Source organism: Mus musculus, chromosome 3 (genome assembly GCF_000001635.26).
Source record: "Mus musculus strain C57BL/6J chromosome 3, GRCm38.p6 C57BL/6J".
In the NCBI taxonomy this organism is placed as follows: Eukaryota; Metazoa; Chordata; class Mammalia; order Rodentia; family Muridae; genus Mus; species Mus musculus.
This window is the reverse complement of record NC_000069.6, coordinates 60,780,070-60,795,263: the sequence shown is the minus strand read 5'-3', so window position 1 is coordinate 60,795,263 and position 15,194 is coordinate 60,780,070. Positions and strand designations below refer to the sequence as shown.

Sequence of the window (15,194 nt, the reverse complement as noted above, 5' to 3'; positions counted from 1 at the left end):
TTTGAATGTGGGAATGGGCTGTGTGGAGAGGAGGGCAGTTGACAGGGGTATAATGGTGTCTTATCTAGGGTTATAATTACTGTGATGAAAAGCATCATTACTGAAAGCAACTTGGGGGAGGAAACAGTTTGGCTTATATATCTTGAATCAGGATCCACTGAAGGAAGCCGAGGCAAACGCTCACAGTTAACAGGAACCTGGAGGCGGGACCTAAGGAAAGAGCCGTAGAGGAGTTCTGCTTACTGGCTTGCTCCTCAAGGTTTGCCCAGCCTGTTTTCTCATAAAACCAAGGACTCCCATTCCAAGTGTGACCCTACCTACAATGGACTAGACCTTTTCACATCAGTCACTAATTAAGAAAATGCCCTAAATATCTGGCCTATCTTATAAAAGTATTTTCACAATTGGCGTTCCCTCCTCTCAGATGATGTTAGCTTGTGTCAAGTATACATAAAAACTAGCCTCGGCATAGGAGGATGAAATCAGTTATAGAATTATAGCAATTGGAGTGAATTATATATGTTCATGACAATATATTTTAAAAATTTAATTGTTAAAAGAAGAAATAAACTATTGTTAAAAGTAGTACAATGTCACAAAAGGAGTCCATACTTTAAAATGTAACGTGCTTTCTCCTCTAAAAGTAATGGTAGGAATTATCATTCAGGGAAAGTTTATGCTTTCTTAAGTAATAACAAAGAAATGTAAGAGTTTTTCAATTGATCTCTTTACTAGCATTCTTAATGAAGGGCTATAAAGTCATGAACTCTTATCTAAGAGGGACAGGAAGACTAATGCCCTAAGTGTCATGATTTTCAAATAGATCTAAAGACTAGCTTCCTGGGGGCTTCCTAACACCATCCACTTCCATCAGGTTCCAGCAAACAGCAGGAACCCATCCTGTGAGACTTTGGCTCCTGCACTCTGGTATATAAGTACCTGGAAGTAGAAGGAAGAATCAGAGTCAGTAAAAGTATTTCCAGCTTTAGAAAGTACAATATTAAGTCCAACACAATGTGAAAGTCAGGTGAGGGGTCAGAAATAAATGATACGAATCATCCCTCCCATTTGCTAGCAATGTCGCTTAGTCACTTAGAAGACATTAAGTTCTAAGGAAGCAGCACATGTCCCTTGCCACTTGCCCTTTCGCTTAAAAAAAAACCCACTAAGTAGCTGCTCAGTAAATATTTATGGAGTGAATGAATATAGAGGTCTAATAAGTCTGCAGAATGACAGAAGGATAGAAACTACGTTCAGCTAAAATCCATCTTCCAATGTTTCCCTACAGGTCAAAACCAAAGCCTTCTTTCTGCTCTGGGTCCTAATTCAGATAATGAATCTAACGTAAGGCGATAGAGGCAGAAGCAGGGGTGTCATTTGGACACAGGATTTTGAAGTTAGCCTTAGGCAAGATAGTGAGACCCTGTGTCACAAACACTGTTAGCATGACAGGCTGAGAATGCTATCAACGGACAGCATCAAAGCTACCTGCTAAATGCTTTCCAGAAGTTCACAAGAAGAAACCAAACCAAACCAAACCAAACCAAACCAAACCAAACCAAACCAAACCAAACCAGGAAAGACTCTTGTTGGTTAATATCCATACCTATAGAATACTACTGCACAGGCACACACTGTGAGAAAAATGTTCTCTCTGACTGGGTTTAAGGTAGGGGGACATTTTGAAGCATCACCTACAATCTTCAGAGTAAAGGAAGGTCCTCTGCACCACAGCTCAGAGGCTAAGAGCAAGATTGAATTGCTTCATCCATCATACAGAGACATTTGCCATTCTTGAGCAGGCTTTGTGAGGTAGAATTTGTTCAAACACCAGCCTTTATCCTTAGGATACACTGGCAGGCCCTTCAACCAGCTGCATTCTCTACTGTGCTCTTTCTCTTCTTCAAACATAACACACACTCCTGAAGTTTTCATTATTAATTCATATTTGTGTTTTTACAGAGTGTTGTAAAATCTAGCAATGTTACACGAATCTATATTTTAAAGATTAGCATTTATTAAGCTCCTGTTCTTTATTAACTTCAGTATTGATGAGTGTTTCTTTGCTCAAGTACTTTAAGATATAGTGCAGATATGAAACCCACCACCAAAGATACCTAAACTTTAAAAGAAAAACACTTTTAAAAAAGAGAAGTACTTTCAACAAAGTACTTTAAAAACACTTTAAAAATATTTTTAAAGGTAGTCTTGCAACATGTTCAAGATAATGTCACACTGAGAAATATAACAATATCCCTCCAGTAGTAGCTAAGCTAATAAAAAATTAATGTACAAATATTCCCATTTGACAACAAAATGCTATTAACAATCAAGCAGTTTTGAACTCACATGTTAAATTCCCAGCACAAACATAGTTTCCACCATACATTCATGCATAGTCATACACATAGGCACATGCATTCACATACCAACAAGCATATACATGTATGTGCATGTACAGACACTAATACACACACACACACACACACACACACACACACACACACACACAGCCTCCTGATAGACCAACCGTAAGGACTTGTTTACTAGTAGGCTGTAAAGAAAGTACAGTGATATTATGTAGCTGGTTCCCACCCCCTCATACACACACACACACACACACACACACACACACACACAACCATACTCTCCTGACATTTTCTCCTTAGCCCCAGTTTTTCTCAGCCTCGCCATGGCAGCATAACAGAGGCAGGTGCTGAGGCTCATAATTAAAACCATCTCTGAATGCACTGTTCCAGACCCATTGTGACTTGGGTTGTTCCGGCTATTTTAATGACTGTCAAAGAAGCACTTGTACAACTCAGAAGAAAACTTCCCTCAGATTTGGCTCCGATTTGTACTCAGGGAAGCACACAGGAAGGATGAACGGCTCTCACTAGTACTGGCACAGATAACCAGAAGATGAACAAGTGTCCTCAGAAAGCCCTGGCCTCATTTCGCTCCTAGCCTTCTGGAACCACCCCCAATCCTAACCCCAGCTTTAGAGCACTTCACAGAATCAACTGGCCTGCTTGCATATTGCCAGACATTGATGGTGTTTATGAAAGCAGAATACTAAACACATAGAACATTCTGGCACAGACACACAGCCTCGTGAATGCAAGCATTTCTAAATATGAGCATAGTCCTGAACCTAGAAACCAACACACTGGAGAAGCAAAAACTAGATTTGTGGTGAGGAGGGGCAAACATTTTTTCATTTTCTCTCATGTGCCAAGGGAGTGTTATTTGATGTACTTGTTTATATTTTAAAGCTTCATGTTAGACTCAGCTACTGGCTAGTTCACAGGTTTCAAAGTGTAATATAATATGTACACCCCAAAGAAGGTGGCATGGAACGCTCTTCTCCAGGAGTCTGCTCACTTGCATACAGGTCCTGCAGGGAGTGTACAGAAAAGTGGCAGAGTGCAAGTGTCCAGAATGGGAGATCTGTGGGCACGAATTGGGAAATGACCATGACAGCACCATCCCTGAAAGACTCTGAGCACTGTGTTTTTGCATGCTAACTGACCTATCCTCTTTTTGAAGGGTTTCCACTAAAACATGCACTTTTAAGTCTGTGTTAGCAGCACCCTCTAAGGGTGTGTCCATCAATGCTGTTATATAGTATATGAAAGGACTTTTGCCTTTGAAGATATTTCTAATGTTCAGAGCAGGGCTTCATAAACCTTCCCACTTGAGACCCCTTTTCACCCAAGAAATTTTCACACCAAACCAGGACAAAGCTCTATAAGATACCAAGTATTTACTGATAACATTTGATTTTAAAAGTTACTTTAAAGCAATTCTTTGAATAGATATATATGATATCATATACAGTTCCTGAAAATAAAAATAAAGTAGCACGCTAACAAGATGGGTGTGCCTATTTACTTTTATACAAATCATTAAATCTGAAACAAAGATTTGGTATTGTAGATTGCACAGTGGCTTCATACTTTCTAAATTGATTAACAGTCTAATTTTGTAACCATCATTGTTGAGAATGCAACATGATGTGAATATGTACTACTAAGTAGGAAAAGTACATTTAGGGGGCATTTCCAAAGCTGTATGTTGTGGTTGGTTTTAATGCCAATATAGTATAAATTGGAAACACCTGGATAGGAAGCCACACCTGAACATCTGTCTTGACTGTCTGTGTATTGAACAAGAAACTTGGCCCAACTGTGGTGGCACCTTCAAGTAGCAACCTGATAAAATTAGTAAATCAGAAGGAAAACCATCATGCACTTTGCTTGTTTGGCCTTCCCTTTTGCTGCAGAGGTGAGCAGTCTTGGAACTAGCAGCTCTCCAAAAAGCTTCCAGCTTCAGTATCATACAGGGACTACTGAGGTGCCTGGACTTAAATACACTGAGTAACTACCAATTATCACCCTTCAAGGAAAGAAAAACTAAGTAACTACAGTATTCTAAGTTCTCATGTAATCCTGCTTTTGTTACTATTTTAAGCTGATTTATTAAATTCACTCTCTCACACACACACACAGTCACACACACACACACACACACACACACACACATACATACACACACACAAACACACAGACACACAGACACACACCCCACATATCCTTAGGGAACCTTACTAAAAATATGGTTGGAATTTCTGTCCTAATACCAACAAAATTTATTTTATTCCTTATTTTATGAGGCTTATATCAGCAACTCAAATAGGATTTTTAAATGCTAATGTTCTAACCTGATTCAATGCAACAATATGATTATTTGATACTTACATACTGAGTAATGATATTAGAAAAGGACCACAACACTTCATTTTCCATAATTAAGCCATCGTGTTTCTGTGGGGGGCAGAAGACAGCAGCACAGTGAAACTTGTGTAATTCATAGAGTACAGCAGCCTTAGTGTTCCAGCAGTGTGACATCAGGCAGAGGGACAGCATGTGCAGTGTGCACTGCTTGTTGTGAGGCTGCAAGGAAGTTGGGGATGTGGCGTGGTCCAGCACTGCCAGAAGCAGCTCAGACTCATTGCACATTTAATTTTGAATTCATGCTTGGACATCATGTTTAGAAAGCGCTCCCAGGTATGAGGCTGTCAGAGAACCCAGCATTTACTGTGACCACATGTGGCCCATGGTGTAAGAATCCGGGCTACAGATCACTTCCATGCCATGTAGAAAGAGTTGCTTCTTCTCAGCTGAAAAGGATGGATAAGAAAACACAACCCTCTGCCAATAAACCAGCAATATCCAGGCAACCTAACACACACTTTCGAACAAAGGTAGAAGGGTCCTGTCCTTGTACTGAACTTCTCGGCACTGGGATAGCAGGGTGTGCTTGGGTCCTAATCCTCCTCGTTTCTATATAGATTGTACTCTTCTTTCAGTGATTACCAAGTCCCTGATCTGTTATAGAAACATAAGTCCAAATATGATATAGGATTAGCTCTAATTGCTTTTGGAGTAACTACAGTATTCTCTTCAACATTTTAATCTACAGCAAATCTTGTTGTTGTTGATGGTGGTGGTTTTAATTCGGACTAGAGCAAGAGAATTTGTAAGAAAATACGCTCATAGGCAAGCAAGCAAAGTGGGTGAGGCCTCACATGTGCAAGAAACTGAAGCGCATTCATTGCATTGGCCTGGCTGGCAGCCAGAAGACAAAAGACACTGCATGTGCAAGTCCATGTAGGAGAGATTCTGTAATGCTACACAGAAATTTTGACACCAACAGCAGAAATATAAAACACAGTGGTCAGAATAGCAAAAAAAAAAAAAAAAAATTAAAAAAATTGTGCTCAGGAGCCCTTCAACAGGATGATAGCAGTTCTACCGGTGGGTCATAAGTGTGTCCTTTATTCATAACTCAACTATCAATTCATCACAATTTTAACTAATAGGAAAGCAGAAGCTCATGCATCTCTCGGTTTATTTATTTATTTATTTATTTATTTTATTGCTCTAGCTCTAGAAGATCCCTTCAACTTCCTCAAACTCAGCTGTCTGCATGGCAGAGACATTAACCTAATTAAGTCTACTTTCTGTTACATATTAATGGGGATGGCTATATAGAAAGGCCCTTATTCCATGCTGCAAACTTGTGACTGCTGTGCTGTAATTATTGTAAAATAGTTAAAAAAAAAAGAACCTTCCTGACATCATACACAAGCTCTTGTTAAAAAGCATACACAGTATACCATAAGAGACCGAACCTCTGAGAAGTTGTCAGAGAGGCTGAAGAGGGAGATATCACTTTAACCAAATCTGTTCCCCTTGACAATGAACCCAAACCTTGGTTAATGGCAGCATTGGAATTCAGTCAAACTTTGGTGAATACCACAGTGAAACACAGGTCAGTTTATTTTCTTGCCCTTTAAATGCAGTGCCCAGTGCAGATGCTAACAGCACAGGCACTAAGTAACTGAGTGAATGAACTACGAGTTTACCTTTACAGTACCAGTCGAAATTTTCACTGTTTGAGGCTTGGGGTTTTTGGAGTTAGAAAACTCGAATTCATTAAAACAATGTACAGTTTTGTGACTGGAATACAAGGGATAAGAAGAAACTGAAAACCTTTTCAAACACGGAGTAGCCTGCCTATGATGATATTTTATACTCTCTGACAACGTATCTGATTGTAGAAATTCTAAGAAGCTCTGGGCATTTGAGGATAAAATACAATCAACAATATGAACCCTTACTCACAGTTTCAAACAGAATGCCTCCAAAGTCCACAAATAAATGGGAGTGAGCCAAGGGAGGGACTCCCCTTGTTCTCCGTGGGGAATTAAGTATATTTCTCTAAAAAGGCTGCTTCTCCTCTTGTTGAAATCCGTAACTAAGTTGCTCTGTCACAGCTTTATGTAGTCCACAACTGACTGAGACCTGCACTGCAGCGAAACATTCACCAAATAGCAAAGAATAGAAATAACATGGCGCTGCTGTGAGGGAGCCGTTTCGAGGCTGTTACTCAGTCTCTGATTCAGATAAGGAAAGGAGGTAATGAATCCGTAGTCCCTAGCTGGTCCCGGCAGCTGGCTCTCAGTCTTCTGCTCCACCACCCAGTGGAAGCAGCTTGAGTCATTACTTCCCCCAACTTTCAATTTCTCAAGGGGAGAAAAAAGGTACAGTTTTAACTCAGAATCTCTCACTTTTTACCATATTAGCAATACTGAGTGAGTCGGGGAAAGGCCCTTCTCACCTGTGTGACTTCTGAATACAACAGTGTGTGGGATTAAAGAGACTACAAGGCATTTGAAACTCACGCCACCTTAAAATAGAAATCAGGGAGCAGGTGTTGTACCCATGTTGAAGAATTCACCTGTGATGCGAAGTAAGCCCTGACTCACCTGATTTAAAGTACCTGACTTTGTCCTTCAAACACACTCTAGTGATCTGGTTCTTCTGGTATTGGCATCATGTAAGCAGTGGTTCACCACCTTTCTAATGCTTCAAACCTTTAATACAGTTAGTTCCTCATGTCCCGATGAACCACAACCATAAAATTATTTTTGTTGCTAACTAATAATTGTAATTTTGTTACCATTTTGAATCATAATCTAAATATCTGTGTTTTTCTAGGTCTTAGTCAACTCCTGTGAGAGGCTCTGAGACCTCTAATGGGGTCATGATGCATAGTTTTTGCAAACCTTTAATGTGGTTGAAAACTATCTCTGACTGTGTGCTTCTCTTCTTAATTGGCATCTAGACCAATAAATCTTGAAGTGAATCTGGCTATAATAGTCCTCTGTTGGATCAAGAATTCTGTCTCCATTGTTAATATTTGCCAATAGAGTTCCTGAAAGATGGAAAAGATGCACTTAATACATAGGAATATGCCAGTTGTTAGTCTATGCACTGGCTAGTTTGTTTTGTTTTGTTTTTTGTTTGTTTGCTTTTGTTGTTTTGTTTTGTCTTTTGTTTTTTGTCAACTTGGCACAAGCACAATTCATCATGGAAGAAGGAACCTCATTTGAGAAGGTCCATTCATCATCTTGGCATATAAACAAGTCTATACAACATTTTCTTAATCCATGAATGATGAGGGAGGACCCAGCCCACTGGTGGCAGTGCTACCCTTGGGCAGGTAGTCCTGTGTGTATAAGAAAGTGAGAATGAGCAAGTCACGGGTCAAGCCAATAAGTAGCATTCTTCAATGGCCTCTGCTTCAGTTCCTGCCTCTAGGTTCTTGCCTTGAGTTTCTGCCGAGTCTGCTTTATGATAGACTGTAAGCTATTAAGATGAAGTTTATATCCTTTTTCTCCCCCAACTTGTGTTTGTCCTTGTGCTACAGCAGTAGGAAACAAACCAGATATGGCCACAGAAGACTCTAAACATACTGTTCTTCTACAGCCACTCTTTGTGTTTTGTTCCTGTGCATAAAATATTCTCAGTAACCTGGAAGATGCCACACTAAGAGGAATAATATGGGAACAGAAAAAAGCATTTCATACTATATCAGTCATATGTGAAATTTAAAAATTTTGACCTCACAGAAATAGAGAATAGAATCGTGGTTGTGAGGACTGTGGACTGGAAGGTTAGGGGTAGGGGCGGCAGCAGTAAAGAGACCTAAGATACTGTTACACAGGAGGGGTACATTCTGTAGGTCTATTATACAACATAATGGTTATTATTGATCCTAATGGAGTGTGTCTTGAATATTTCTGAGCAATCATAATTTTATTGTTACACAAAATGGATAAATATAAGAGGTGAGAAAGTCAGAAAGTTGTTAATTTCTTGACTTAATATTTCATAATATATAGATATTTCAAAACATCACACCGTATGTCATAGATATATCACTTTAACTATTATCTTCATGGTAATATGTTAGATAAAAAGAAAATGTTCCAAATATATGTAGAATGTCTAGTTTGATCTTTCAGTACATATTCATTCCTAGTTTCCGGCTCTCAAGAGATAGGCTAGACATCTTGGAAAATAAAAAGATCCTTTTAACAAGGAGTTCCAAACCCAGTGGAGACTGCATTCTGAGTTCTGTACTGCCATCTTCCATTCCAAGAAATAAATTTTCCTAGGCCATACCTAATTACCCCAGCTGTGTGAAAACAAAAACTCAAAGATTAAGTAGAAAACCTTTCTTCCTTAAGGCCTTTCTTCCTTAAGGCTTGGCTTGACCCTAGTGAACAATAAATTCTTCCTCCATTTTAAGCACTCTCTTTGATCTACTTGGACTTGAGGATAAAGACATCTCTAAGCCAGAATAGCTTTCAGATCACAATTTTGAAACATCTGTGCACACTTGTGTTCTCTGTGCCTCCCTCCTTCGAGCTCTCTCTCTCTCTCTCCTTCAGTAGGAGCAGCTTCTATCTTCAGGTAATTCTCAATACCTCATGTTCTAAAGTCTTCCTCTGCCAACCCAGACACAATCATGGTTTCCAGAGAGCTCTTTAGGGTGTCCACTTGGTTTATCAGACAACAGATAAGTCATTTGTGTTGACAGAGAAGCATGGTGCCAAAGGAGACATTCTTACACAATTCGGCCTCGGGGTGGATGTGCACATCTTGGAACCAGGCAGCTTAAGATACTTGGAGCTGAGAAATGAAAACAAAGGATGTGGTCTCTCTGTGGCTTCCCGACCTCAGCGATCTGTGTGGTTTCCATGATTGTAAATTATCTTGAAAGAAGCAGAGTTTTAGGGGGCAAAGTAACTGTTCTGAGCAGGAGGAAAACAATGACAGAATTAATGAGGTAAAAATGAAGAGGCTCCCTGTGCATCGCTCCTTAAATTTGGTTATGTTATTTTTTTTTTCCTTCTACAGGTCACCTATTGGCTTGGCAAAAATGAACTGTAGGCTGTGGACTATCAAGGAAGTGAAATCTGCGAGGCCCAGCTGTGCTGCTGCAAACCATTCAATTACAGCACAAATAGGCTCCTTGCATATTAGGGCAGTGCAACATCTGCTCCCAGCCAGTGGGCGTGCTGAAAGAAGGCTCCTCTGCTCTGGCTGATAAGGAAGTGTGCTTCCTGTGTCTCTCTATAGACAAGAAACTTAAACATTTAGCCAGCCCCAGTAGCCTGGCGCTTCCACTTCCTAATTGGAGACGTAAGACTTGCTTTTTTTGTAAAAGCTGCTTTTGAGGCAAAGGATTCTTTGGTTTCTTTGGTGTTAGTACAGAAAAATCAGAAAGTGATTTTTGGCTTCCATCTCTTCCCAACACCATAATAAGATATCCCTTGAATTATCAGAACCAAGACACATTATGTCATTCAGCTAACCCTAGGTGATTATGACAATTTTAATAGTAATATGCTTTTGTCACAAGCTAATTACATCACCAAAACAGAGCTTTTAGTCCTAAATGTAATAAACAGGCATGATTCTTTTCCAGCACCATCCTTCATTCTCCATGCGTGAGAAATTTCCCACTTTGTGGCTACTGAGGAAGTAAAAACCATCTCCCATGAACAAAAGCTGATTTCTGAATGTTCCCAAAGCTGGGCCACAGGCAGCAATCTTGGGATTTACAAGTAAAAGACTATCGTGGACTAGGCTGATTTGTGAGCTGAGAATGAAAGGTCAATGAGGTTATGGTAACAGGAGTTTTCTGCCCCAGCGGTATAAATATCATACACGGGAATTGAGCTCAGGAGTGGTGATCTTGATGTTGACCAAGGATCATTTCTGCTTGTCTTGAGTTGGTCATACAAAACGAACTGGAACCCTAGCTTATGGCCCACTTAGTAAAATCTTTATCTGTTTAAAGAAGTCCGATGTGCTGTTTACAAGGACAACCTTGACCAAGACTAGGCCATTACCTTGGATGTGAATCTCTTTCTCAGGCTCCCCTCTTCCCTCACAACCTTTCCCCCTTTCCTGCCTCCTCTCTGCTCTCCTCCCTTCTGTCTAATCCCCCTTCTTCTCCCCCAACCCACTCCTATCTCCCACCCTGTTCCCCCGTTTCCTTTATCCTTTCTTCCTTGACCCCTTCTGTCTGTATCATGGTCCTCCCTCCTCTCTTATCCTTCTCTCTCCTCCTTTTCTGCTGTTGAACCACCCCCTTCCCACTCTTCTTTTCCCTCATTATCTTACCTCTTACTTTCTAGTCATTTTTAGTTCTCTTACCACAAAGTGGCAGAAATAAAATTCCACTCTTAATTTTTTTAGTTTAAAAAACAGAGACTGGACAATTTTAACGTTTTAAAAACTACTTTTAATTCAGTGTGTGTGTGTGTGTGTGTGTGTGTGTGTGTGTGTGTGTAAGTTACAGGACAGCTTGATGAAGCTGGGTCTCTTTAGCCATCTTGATCCCAGGAATATAATTCAGGTGGTTGAACTTGGTAACAAATGCTGTTACATGTTGAGACTTCCCACCTATCCAATTCTGGACAATGTAAAGCAAATTGCTTAAAGTAGCCAGAATTCCTTAGAGTGCCTCAGCAGTATTAAACAGCCACAGAAAAGTTACATCATGTCTTTTAAACAGTGCCTTATTATGTTGTCTGGAGATAAACCCACTGCACACCAAACTCTAGTCAGAAATAGAAGTGTATAACTATCTCTCATATTTCTGATTTTCCATTGCTGTGTTAGTTGTGTATTTGTATCAGTCTGTGTTCATTTAAACTGTGTAGTTAAAAGGCAACATGAACACAGTTGAGGGGAGACTTGGGAAATCATCTCCATAGCTCTGTCAGGTAAGAGGACTTGTCATTTAATGGCTCAGTGTTCAGCTTTCTATAATTATCTAGAAAATATTATTTTGTAATTTGTCTGCTTGAATAAGAAGCTGCAATACCACTCCTGGGCATATACCCAGAAAATGCTCCAACAAGTAATAAGGACACATGCTCCACTATGTTCATAGCAGCCTTATTTATAATCAACGCAGATATCCCTCAACAGAGGAATGGATGCAAAAAAATGTGGTACATTTACACAAAGGAGTACTATTCAGCTATTAAAAACAGAGAGTTTATGAAATTCTTAGGCAAATGGATAGATCTGGAGGATATCATCCTGAGTGAGGTAACCCAATCACAAAAGAACACACATGATATGTACTTACTGATAAGTGGATATTAGTCCAGAAGCTCTGAATACCCAAAATACAATTTGCAAACCATATGAAACTCAAGAAGAAGGAAGAACAAAGTGGGGATACTTCGATCCTTCCTAGAAGGGGAACAAAATACCTATGGAAGGAGTTAACAGAGACAAAGTGTGGAGCAGAGACTAGCAAGTGTTTGCTGAAAGGACCCTGATATAGCTGTCTCTTGTGAGACTAGCCTGGGCCTATCAAACACAGAAGTGGATGCTCACAGTCTGCTATTGGATGGATCACAGGGCCCCCAATGAAGGAGCTAGAGAAAGTATCCAAGTTGCTAAAGAGATCTGCAACCCTGTAGGTGCAAAAACATTATGAACTAACCAGTACCCCTGAGCTCTTGACTCTAGCTGCATATGTATCAAAAGATGGCCTAATCGGCCATCACCGCAAAGAGAGGCCCATTGGACAAGCAAACTTTATATGCCCCAGTACAGGGGAACGCCAGGGCCAAAACGTGGGAATGGGTGGGTAGGGGAGTGGGGGCGAGGGTATGGGGGACTTTTGGGATAGTATTGGAAATGTAATTGAGGAAAATACGTAATAAAAAATATTAAAAAAAAAAAAAAAGAAATGATAGCCAGAGAATGCCCCACCCAGGGATCCATCCTATAAACAACCACCAAACCCAGACACTATTGTGGATGCCAATGAAAGCGTGCTGACAGGAGCCTGATATAGCTATCTACTGAGAGGCTCTGCCAGTGCCTGACAAATACAGAAGTGGAGGCTCACAGCCATCCATTGGATGGAGCACAGGGTCCCCAATGAAGGAGCTAGAGAAAGTGCCCAAGGAGCTGAAGGGGTTTGCAGCTCCATAGGAGGAACAACAATATGAACTAACTAGTACTCCCAGAACTCCCAGGGACTAAACCACCAACCAAAGAGTACACATAGTGGGACTCATGGCTCCAGCTATATATGCAGCAGAGGATGGCCTAGTTAGTCATCAATGGGAAGGAAGGCCCTTGGTCATGAGAAGGCTCTATGCCCCAGTATAGGAGAATGCAAGGGCCAGAAAGTAGGAGTGGGTAGGTTGGTGAGCAGGGGTGGAGGAGAGGGTTTTTGGAAGGAGACCAGGAAAGGGGATAACATTTGAAATGTAAATAAGGAAAATATCTAATAAATTAAAATTTAAATAGAGAAGCTAAGTTCACAAGTTACTTTTTGTTACTATGATAAAACAAGGGATAGGAGTCTTCACATTAAAGTATCATTATCATTATAAATGTATTAATTTAAAAATATTTTTATTAAGTACATTTGACTTTTTTGTATTTTTTTTTCTTTTTCAGACCTTGGATCTCTCAACTTTGGCCATGAAGACTCCATCAAGTTTATTATTATGTATTTTTTAATGTCACCACTATTGCCTTTAATAATTTCTCCACATTCAGTAACAACAATATGTTCCAAATTAATCTTGTTCATTTTCTTCCAGACCTGAAATCAGCAGTTTCCCAAGGAGTCCTGGATCCTTTTAATGGGTAATATATTTCTTTTAAACCACAGCCTGGTTAGCAAGAGTATTCATTGTTTTTCAGTATTCATTGCTTCAAGGGTTTTAGTGGAATAAGTGAGAAAATATGTATTTTTAAAAAGTAAATATTATTCCTAAGCTCAGGCCGATATTCTCACCAGTTCACACAAAGAACCCAGTGTTTCTACTGCCTTAGTTTCTGTATTTTATTAAGTCCTTTCCAATTTTCTTGAAATATCTTGGTTCATGAAAACATTAACAAAAATAATATATAGGATACATATATATGTAATATATATGTCTCAAACTGCCAATATTAATATTTCCAGAGATAAAAATTCTACTGAATCATTTAGAAGTCTCTGTGGTTTCCCATTTTATGCTTAGACTTGTACAGTCAAGATGCTGTGGTTTAAAGTCAACTGAAATGAAGTCTCCCTGTGCCTGCCCTTCCTGATACAGCTAGCATAGGTCATTTGTCTAAGGCTCTTTTCAGCTTTGGTTTTAGTATTGATTGTCATATATGCTTTATGCTGTAGCTAATGCATAGCTACTGAGTCAGAATAATAAGGTACATTTGGCTTTAAAGAAGTCTTTTCCATTCTTCATCCTCTCATGTCCCTTTATCCACTATGGGTAACACGATAATTAAGTTTTAAGTGCATACTAAAGAGAAACACTAATAAAGTAATAAATATGTGATCATGGACCAGAGGAACTCACAGTGGGTAAGGGTTCTCAGTGCTGAGCCTTGCAACCAGAGCTAACCTGAATGGAGGAAGGAAAGAATCACTCCCACAAGTTGCTCTGACCTCTACATCTATTGCCACCTCAGATTGTCTGCCTCACCACAGAACCAGGAGCAAAAGAACAGTCCTTGGTAAACTGAACTCCATGAATTAACAAGACAATATATGCCAGGTTTTCTGTCACAGTGACAGACAATGTAATTAATCCAGGTTTAGACTTTCCAGGGGTATCAGGAATGTGAAAGAAGAGAATGTTTTAATTGTGTGTGTGTGTGTGTGTGTGTGTGTGTGTGTGTGTGTGACAGTATGCTTGTAGAAGTCAGAGAACAACCTGGGGGACTTGATCTCAGGGATTGAACTGAACTCAGCAGAAACTGAGCCATCTTACCTAAAAAGAATATTTTTACATTAATATTAACTGATTAATAAAACCATAAAAATGCTACGTGTTAATTAGTACTATGTGATGCTTCAACACACACATATTGTATATGTAAAATTATATAATGTTTAAACTAAATTAAACATATAGTTATCTTCAAATATTTATGTTTTTCTTTATGCTAAAATGCTCAATGAATATGTAATATTATTAAACATAAAGTTCAACAGATAAATAGATGCAAATGTTACATAAAACAAATCACTATTAACGCTTGTATCTTTGATAGCTCCTAAGGCATCAAAAAGCATTTGGTGTCAGTCAGTTTTGGTTTAGTCAGATTACCAACTCTTTTTATGGATAGATTTGGACTAATGGCACTCATTTCCCTCTGGGTCTTTGATAGTTGAGAGATTATGCCAAACACAACATCTGACTCAGACTAAACACATAATAGATTTTGATTTATATCTCTATCCCATTATACAATTCTGCAACATAAAATCTTTGCACTTGTGGTCCA

General features: G+C 39.4%; 2 long non-coding RNA genes across 3 annotated transcripts in view; one reads left to right on the top strand and one right to left on the bottom strand.

The window, feature by feature from the left end:
• The window catches only part of Gm553061, an 87,337-nt gene extending 73,557 nt beyond the window's left edge, over nucleotides 1-13,780 (top strand). Inside the window, exons 3-5 of one of the 2 annotated variants that reach the window (XR_867330.1) lie at nucleotides 9,774-10,058; nucleotides 13,356-13,407; nucleotides 13,502-13,780. This is a non-coding gene — a long non-coding RNA (predicted gene, 553061). Of the gene's footprint in view, nucleotides 1-9,773; nucleotides 10,059-13,355 lie in introns of both variants that reach the window. The other variant, XR_867329.1, reaches the window with a different exon arrangement.
• Gm38326 lies at nucleotides 536-6,903 on the bottom strand. The gene is made up of 3 exons (XR_867333.2): nucleotides 6,690-6,903; nucleotides 4,761-4,826; nucleotides 536-939 (listed from the first exon to the last, which is right to left on the bottom strand). It is a non-coding gene; the product is annotated as a predicted gene, 38326 (long non-coding RNA).
• Nucleotides 13,781-15,194: the final 1,414 nt, after the last annotated feature.